The sequence below is a fragment of the Saccostrea cucullata genome, unplaced genomic scaffold (assembly GCF_032062105.1).
Source record: "Saccostrea cucullata isolate Sc308-1 unplaced genomic scaffold, CSIRO_AGI_Scuc_v1 ctg257, whole genome shotgun sequence".
NCBI classification, from domain to species: Eukaryota; Metazoa; Mollusca; class Bivalvia; order Ostreida; family Ostreidae; genus Saccostrea; species Saccostrea cuccullata.
This window is the reverse complement of record NW_026933663.1, coordinates 443,534-452,895: the sequence shown is the minus strand read 5'-3', so window position 1 is coordinate 452,895 and position 9,362 is coordinate 443,534. Positions and strand designations below refer to the sequence as shown.

The 9,362-nt window shown below is 30.8% G+C and overlaps 1 long non-coding RNA gene across 1 annotated transcript; it reads right to left on the bottom strand.

The window, feature by feature from the left end:
- Nucleotides 1-6,445: 6,445 nt before the first annotated feature.
- Nucleotides 6,446-8,435, bottom strand: LOC134238843 (uncharacterized). The gene is made up of 4 exons (XR_009986103.1): nt 8,408-8,435; nt 7,680-7,761; nt 6,813-6,846; nt 6,446-6,502 (listed from the first exon to the last, which is right to left on the bottom strand). It is a non-coding gene; the product is annotated as an uncharacterized LOC134238843 (long non-coding RNA).
- Between the last annotated feature and the right edge of the window lie 927 nt (nt 8,436-9,362).

Below are 9,362 nucleotides of genomic sequence, written 5' to 3'. Positions count from 1 at the left end.
CTATTGAAATACGACCACTATTGATATAATTATTTCAATAGTGGTTGAGAGTGCATTTCAAGAGCCTTACATCTGCTAATATAATATTAGAGCTTTGAACATCAAAAGTAGAAACCGTTTGGTAGCAACTTAAAGAATGAATGCCTCTAAAATCTTTACTCTTTCTTTCAGCGGTAGCTTCGTCAATCATAAACTACAAATTATGATATAATATATATATATAATCTATACTTTCACTTAATTAATCTGTCTGTTTATTTGTCGTTTAACGTCCCTTGCGAGAATTGTTCCCTCATATGGAAACGCAATGAATTGCCTGTTGGGGCTGCACATTTTGTCCTTTACTCTGCAATAAGGGCCCTTGGGCAGTGAGGGATTGTTTTTGCGTCAATCAGCTCCAACATAGATGGACAAAGTATAGTGTTTCATTCGAAATAGCGGTCTCACTGTCCCTCAATGGTATTCGAACCCAAGATGTAAAGATAAACTGCTTACTTCCCGGCTCAGGTTCAGATAGATGCTCTTACTGCTGTGCCATGCGGGCGAATATATAAATACTGCATGTAGTTAAGGGTAACACAGAAATTGTTCATTCCAACTTCAGGAAAACCATTGATAACCGAAGCGCAGTAAATTTTAGATTTCATATTACAGTAACAGAGGAAATTGAAAATGTTTGCGATTTCTACTTCTGAATACATAAACATATGTTAAAGAGACTATTCTTTTTTCATATTATCTGTAGAATAAAGGTTATGGAGATAAAGAAGAGTATTCAGTGATAAAATCTATAAAACGAAACGAAATAAGAGCAGGACAAACAAGGGCCTCAAAAACATCAGAGCCTGGCTCAGAAAAGACAAACGGTGTAAATGGGAACAGTCCACTAATTGTTTTCTCTAGGCGACACTGTTAACGTTTCTTCTCATAGCGATGTCCCTAATTTTCGTTCAGAAGTGAGTGACCCCTTAAATCAAAGCACATCAACTTGTCTTTCCTTGGTTAAAATCTCGAAGTGCCATGTCAGATTCGTTTTTTGGCAAAATGCATCTGTCCGCGGGAACCCCTAAAATGAAAGTGAATGTAGGAGAATTTCAGAGTTCTCACTGGCGTTATAATGCACAAAATAATTCGGCTGATCTTCTTCATAAATTTCATTTGCCAAACTTTTTTGGTAGGAAAGATACTCCTTATCAACAAGTGTGAGGCTCAGTTCGGTACATCTGCCCAATTTTTTATGCAAGTCTGCAAATTAAGGAACTTGTAATTTTTTTCTGCACTACTTTCTTCTCCTACCGATTCTGAAAATAATTAGTGGGATATACCCAAATTAAGCCTTTCTTTATTAAGAATCATTTTAGTTTTATGGATTTCTGTTCTTGGATACATTTTATTTTATCTCCACATGTTTCATTATTTAAAAAATCCAACTAAAACTAGAGGTACTGTCAGCACTAAACAGATGCATATAGACAAACCCATCAGCAACGCAATTCTGAATTTATAGGACCCGACACAGTCCTGTTACTTTTCTTATTTCTCTTTGATTTTGTCAACGTGTATGTTTAGCTCTGGATAACCTGAAATAAGTATCAGATCCGAAAGTAATATAAATGGTTCACAATGGCGTTTTTAATAAAAATTCTGTTAAAGTACCATTAAGTTTTATTTAGTGGTATCGGAGGTGTTGCGGATAAGAGATGGCTTCTTTTTCAATATAATTCTAGAAATAATGGCATTGTACATGATTTTTGCAGGAGACCAAAAATACTAGTATATCCGCTCAAAAAGTAAAATAGGAGGTACGTGATGCGTAACAGACAGACGAAAGGATATCCTGATTTCAAAATACTCTCTCTTTTTTTCAAACAGGGATGTTACAAGGAAATATAGACATATATGCTTTTACCCACTATTAAGATCTTATTTGTATAATCTACAAAGTAGATAAAAGAAAAAAGAACCAACTTTAAAAATGTTTGGGGTTTTTCACCACCCCCTCGTCCTTTTATCAATCCCTTATCAATTACAAATTTTTTTAATCTGTCAAAATGAACGATATTTTATTCAGTATTGAGGATGAAGCTATAAGCAACCAAAGAAAACACACTTTATTGATAAAAAAAATATCCCACAACTACAAAGATAAAAAAATCATATATGAAAGTTTATACTGAAAGAAAAATGAAACGCAGGGCAGTATAAAATGCGAAGGTTGTTGACCGCATGACCAAAAATTACGAAAACTGGTCAGATGATAGCCTTGAATACTACGCTCTAAAATAAGTGTTCAGAATACTCAACCGTGAAATACATGATTCCACGAACAGAAATTACTAAAAAAAAACTGAGAAACGTGCAAATTGATGACGAGAGCTTTGTCAACGATCTTCTTGTACCATTTGATGCACTTGAGATATATGTATCGGATTTAAATATTTGTAGATAATATACATATCTTGCAATCTTGTAACAATTGATGGAAGTTCCATTTGGTCTGGTTTTTAAGTCGCCGAAGAAAGGTCAAAGGCAACACTGGGTCAATGTCCAGTCACTAAGAAAATTCCCTCCAAAGAACGTTTTAGCTGTCCATACAGAGGAAAAATGGTTCCAATCAATTTTGACAACGACGTTGACGCGTAACAGAGCCACTTTCAGATCGGATTATCTATATCGTTATCTTTTTTGTCGCCACCTTACAACCATAAAACTGCTATTATTAGAGTAAACTATTAGTATTATTGCGATCACCATAAAACTAAAAGGAATCGATTGCGTGATTTAGGTCTTTGAATTAACTGGTCAACATTACGGTGGTGTACCTTTCACAGACACATGCACATGCGCGCACCGTACGCGTTTACTTTATTTTTTCGGCGTGTTTACCCCGGCCAAATGTAGCCCGGGTTTAATAAGAGCAAACAATCATATTCATCCACTCGACTGCTCTCCTTTACAACAACCTTTTCTCATTGAACATCTTTGAGACTGAGTGGAAGATAACCTGGTCTCTCTCAACTAAGGTCTGTCTTGTTGAGAGGTTTGACTAAAAGCCTTATTTGACGGATAAGCACAGCAAACAAAATCAAGTTACTGATTCTGTAACTGATTCTGAAACTGTAAATTATTATACCCGAGGGATAATTTATCGCCTTATTTTCGCGAGAAGCATCCCTCGTGAAAAAAATACTTTCTGTTATTTTTTTATGTTGAAATCGATTCAAATTCATTTCATCAACCTTCCATTCGCAATTTTTTTTCTCGCGTTTTGATGTTGATTAGCCATTTAACGATAATAAGTAATCGCAAAATAAGGAACCTACGGTTTCCAAGGTTATTAGAAACTCCAATGTTCACTTTTGGGGGAGGTATCGTCATGTGAGTTTAATTTACTCATGAATTGTGAGATATTAATCAAATGGGATATTAGTTACATTTTCATTAAATATAATTTAAAAAGTTAGATAGGAAAACTAGAAATTATATAGGGACAAATAAAATCACTGCAGCTTAAAAGTATACATTGCCTTTCTTATAACTTTCAGTATTTTTTAGGATATAAATTAGTTTTTCAAACACTAATACATCAAAAGTTATATCAATACCAAAATAAATGAATTGGCGTGTAAGAAGCAAAATATATACATGTTCATGTAAAACAACTTAGATTTTCTATTTTACATTTCTATTTAAAAAGTCATTCAAATATATATGGCACAAAATTATTAGCAAAACATAAAGCTAATATTATTTACACTGTAAAATGCTAAGTATAGGCAACGTTTGCATCAAATGATGGCAAATGTAACATTGACGTTGTATACAATTTTTAAAAAAAAGTACAGTGTACGTTTCCCAAAAAAGTAGAATTATTATATGCGCTACTCTAAAGACAACAAATAAACGAAACTTTTAGCCATCGGAATATCTGTCGTAATCTATGATTTAGGGTGATTGAATATGCTATTAATAGTATTTAAACAATTTTATGTCAAAGTTTTTTCTGATACCTCCTCAACAAGCCTTTTGTCATTTTGCAAGATTATAACAGTGACAACATGTATCTAGCTCCGTGAAAGATACACTGCAGTACAGGTATATTTCTACGGATTTTCTATGACTTCCGCGACATATTTTCATTTTTGATAATGATTATGCATCAAAAATCTAGTTTGAATTCATGTCCCAAAATTGAATGAAATTTAATGGGATTTTTTTTTTCCTAAAAAAAATGATTCTGTTGCTAAACAGGTCCATGGTCAATTCATTGTGTAAATAGTATGAAGGATATTAAGACAAATGCATTTGATATAATAGTTTATATTGCTTGTAATCAGGTAAATTAAATATTGTCAAGTAAGGACTGAAACGTAACTCGGAATATACTTACAATCTAATTATTTTGACAGATTTCATTGTGCAATAATGTATCAATTAATTTACACCGCAAATACATTACAAAGAAAAAATAAGTAAAAAGTCTACGTATACAAATCGTTATAATTAATACAATAAAATCAAAACCTTTTATCAATAATGTGTAAAAAAAAAAAATCCACCTTAAATGATTAACAGTTTCATTACATTACAAACGATATAAACATCACAGATATCTTATCACAGTTTTCGTTTCGTTCAAAAGTAAGCAATTATGCTTTTAGAGCCATGTCACGTAATAACCATTATCATTTTTTATTTCATCATCATTTTCTGCTTTTGTGTCACATTTATCTACAAAGAAAGAAAGACAATTTAGTGATTAATTAATTTTTAAATCCTTATTCTCCTGTTTTCCAAAAGTGATTCAGGGACGTAAGATGACCAACTATTCAGAAATAAAATTAAATATTTTGTTAGAGAATCTTGTCTTTCAAACAATAGAAATACATCTGTATAAAAATGTATGGTCAAAATGAGTGCTACTGACATCTTTCCTTCCTGTCCCAGAATCAATCTTTATGTTGTTTATATCAATCGAAGAATTTTCATAACCAGGTAACTGAAATAAATTATTTACAACATTATAAAACAACACTTTTCAAACACATCTCTTTATTTTGAGATAAAAGCATGCTGGTAGTTACATACGGAAACGTAAATGGCTTTACACTTGTTGTGTTATAACTTTGTATATTGTCTTATATTTTATCGACTTATCAACATAAAAATTGTTATACCTCCTTATTTATATACATATCTTGAATTGTACTGAGATGCATTTACATAATTGAAAGCAACCTCTTTTCTTCGATAGATTTTATTGCTTTTAGTTTTATCGACTGAAATAATAAATTAATTTTCAAATATCGATCGAAAAAAAATATTTAAAATTAATAATTTATAACTCTCATAACATGTCTTGATTTTTTATTGTTATTTTTACTCGTCAAATATTTTATTAACAGATATATGCCAATACTGGTAGGTTATGTGTTAATCTGCATAACAGACACCTTTTTATTTTTACCCTCTAAAATATGACAAAAGTAAGTTTCAATCAAATTTGCCAGGTTTCAGTTCAATACACGATATGAATTTATATCTAAATACATTGTATCTTTATCTATAAAATAGAGCTTTTAAGACATCATTTTGTTTAGGAAGCAAATATTATATCCGTTGAAGCTTTGGCATATCAGTCAGGGTAAAACTTGATCGAAATAAATAAATATGAATTAATTACAGTTATCTTTCTAGAAAGACTTACCTTGCTTTTGATCTTCTTTCTTCATTGACTCCAAAAGCGATTTTATTGCATCAATCTAAAATAAATGATTATTTGTGATTTATTAAAATTCAAGGTAAACTTTTGAATTTTATTTTTGTCAAAACAACCATAAAAATAATCACTTTTTCATAGAGTTCAATTGTACAATGTATTTGGCACAGTAAGTCCTGTCATGCATGTGACACATGAATCTTAATTTCTCCAGCATTATGCAATTTTTAAACTTGGATTCATTAGGACAATTAAGTGTTGCTGCAGGGACAACAAAGGTTTTTTTTGATTATATTGCAATAATTTATTTCACCTGATGATTAGAGGGCTGTTTTTGCCCTGCTACTGCTTTGTACAGTTATGTGGACTTTAAATCTCCGTGTATTTTATTACAATGAGTGATTTAATTTTAATTTGAAATAAGGGATGGGGGACGGGGAAATTCATGTGAAAACCATAAATAATGTACATTTTTACATAGATAAATAGAAAGGTTTAAAAAACCGTATTATATTATTGGTATAAAATTGGATATTTATTTCTGTATTTAGATCATATTTTATTGTTACAAATATTAATTTTATACCACGAAAAAAGCACATCTATTTTTTGAAAAAGAAATGTGCTTGAGGGTATGAAAGACAAGACATATTCATTCCCCATCATATTTTGAGAATACGAAACATACAAAACATAGATATTTTTTATAATCAAATTAGAATATACCTGTTCATAGTTTCGTGTGACAGCTTTTCCCAGCTCTTTTATATCATCTTGTAAAACCTACAAGAGTAACACTAATTGCTCAATTATTCCATATGTTATGTAATTTGACTTCTTACCTTGTGTACAGGCAACTTATATATATATATATATATATATATATATAGGAATTCATGGGTTTCTTTTTTGGGGGGTGTGTGGTAAAACTATGTACGGTACAATGATTATTATTCCGACCAGACTCAAAATATTGCTCATTCTTTGGAAAACACGAAAATGTAAACATGTAAATAACATTTCAACAAATGACCCAGAAATGATTACTATACATTTGACCTAGGTTCTAATAAAAATTCGTCCCTAAACCTACCGTCAGCTTGTCTTTCTCCTCAAAGCTAATTTCACTAAAAATAAAATAAAGTCCTCATTACCATTTTGATTAATATATAATAGAAAGCAAAAAGGAAATAAAAGAAAATACATATAAAAATGTACAAAATTGTTCAAAAATATTAGTAGAATTTCGATTATCACATTGACATAAAACAAAACAAAATTGGAAAACGTTAAATAGAATTCAAGTACCATTAGTTCTTCAATAATTGTTTCATGGTTCCTGCCTTGTATACATGTATGAAACTAGTTGCAGTGTATAAATACAAAAACAAATGTGATTCAAATGTATCAATTGCATGTATGTTTCATCACTTATATTCTTAGGAGATTAAATTTTCATTGTTTTCGAGGTATGAATACCGGTAGACACAAATTTCATTTTAGTGTCACCACGTATTTTTAAAAGCAGAAATCCTTCTTATTCATTTTTTTTTGTGTATGTCCTGTAGAGAGTTTGCATTTTGTGAAAAAGTGAAATCTATGCACACTGTCGCCCGCGTGGCTCTAGAGTCGCGAATTAAGGAGTCAATCCTGACGTTTCGGGTTCGAATCCCACCTTGGGACGTAGATTTAGGTCCTTCGGATGAAACCGAATAAACCGAGGTCCCGTGTCGTAATAGGTGCTCACTGCTCCAATTCCCCAAGTGCGAGCAAAGGACAAAATTTGTAGCCCTCCACCGGCAAGTGGTGGCGTATCCATCTGAGCGAAAAATTCTCGAAAGGGACGTTAATCCATGAAAAACAACATATATGCACACTCAGTAAAATATCTTCTTATAAATAATTTTTTAATTAGATTGTCATATATTTTCTACTCAATTAATAGAAAACAGTCCTTTACCCTTTGATGCTCAAAGCTGCAGTGGCTTCAGCTTCAGGAGTTGTTAATAGTTTGACATCAAAATTCGTATTGTACAGGAAAACTGGAAATATTAATCAAATAAAACAAACAAATGCAAAAAAAAAAAAAAAAAAAAAAAAAAAACATTCGATGGAAAGTGTCCGTCTAATAAATGCCTTTTGCTTGTTTTTATGAGAGCATTCATAAAAATGTCATTTAATTAATATTCAAAAAAATAATTGATTTGGAATATTGAAATGTTTTAAAGATTTTGCCAATTAAATGGTAAATAAAATATGTAAAAATACTAGTAATTCAATGATTATATTTTTTCATTAAAGAACTGTTACCATTAAAATATGCACGCTTCTCACTGTAGTGGCAAATAATTGTATTAGAATAATCTTTTAGTTTTTATTTGAAATAACCTTAATTATCGATTCATAAATCTCAGAATCACCATTGCAAAGGATTTTTTTTAAATATGTTTGAAATTTTGCTTAGAGGGGATGGAAGTTATGACCATTTTCAGATTATATTGATCTCCTTTAAAGGAAGAGCACTATATGTAGATACCGAAAATTATCAAATTTTAAAACAAAAATTTTAAATTTTTCTCTGCCAAATAATAGTTGACAGCTTAAGATATCATATCGAAATAATTATTTCATATCTGGTGGTCAATTTGTTGACCCCCAGCCTCATTAAGTTAGATATTATGCTCAAACCTCGAACAAACATCGGTGAATAATTTAAACTTGATTTTTTTTCAGCATCTGTCGATTCGATTTCTCCATTCCCTAGGCATTTCATGCAACATTTTTTCATTGATCGGAAAAAATAAGGAAAAGTAAACCAAACAAACATCTGGAAAGTCATCGCCAAGAGAGCCAATAACTGCATGTGTATTGGAAATATTGTTTTAACACTATATTCTTCCAAGAAATTTCTCTGTAATCTTGACCAGTATAATTCAGACTTTTCCTGCACTTGTGAGAATGAGTAGCTGAAAAGTAAGAGATATAGATATATTGAGCTCAGCCATGACAGGTTTTCTTATGACATAATATGCATCCGATTTTTTCTCCTTGGAAATTTGAATGATATACTTTATTCAGGCTGTTTAGTTTTACAAGTGTGTTTTTTAAAGTTTTTTTTAAATACTTTAAGTCAAATTGATATACAAAATCTTTCGATAGCAAAGATTACGAGCAAACAATGAACACATTGCAAGTTTTACGTTTCTAAAAAGCAGACTTTTCCTTTGTAGAATTTGAATTTACTCTTGTTTTAGACTTTAATTGAAAATCATAAACACAATATTTGTCAATTTTTCAATAATATGTAGATCACACATTCTTGTAATATGTAAAAAAAAAAAACAACCAACAAATAAACTACGAAAAATGAACATGTATGATTTTTTACCTTTACCCGTACATATACGATTAATTATCTTTACCGTAGAAGAACACGGAACGTACATCTACAAATTTACGATCTCATCCTCTCTAATATATTACGTTTTTAATCGTGTGAGTTTGTAAAGATTATAGTTGTATAAAGAGACCTTTTAAAGACAACATAAAAAAACTCATTATCAATGTCCTAAAGATGCATTAATACTAGTATAAACAATTAGTGTATACGTTTCGAAATAAAGTTTAGCCTGTTTTAGTATTT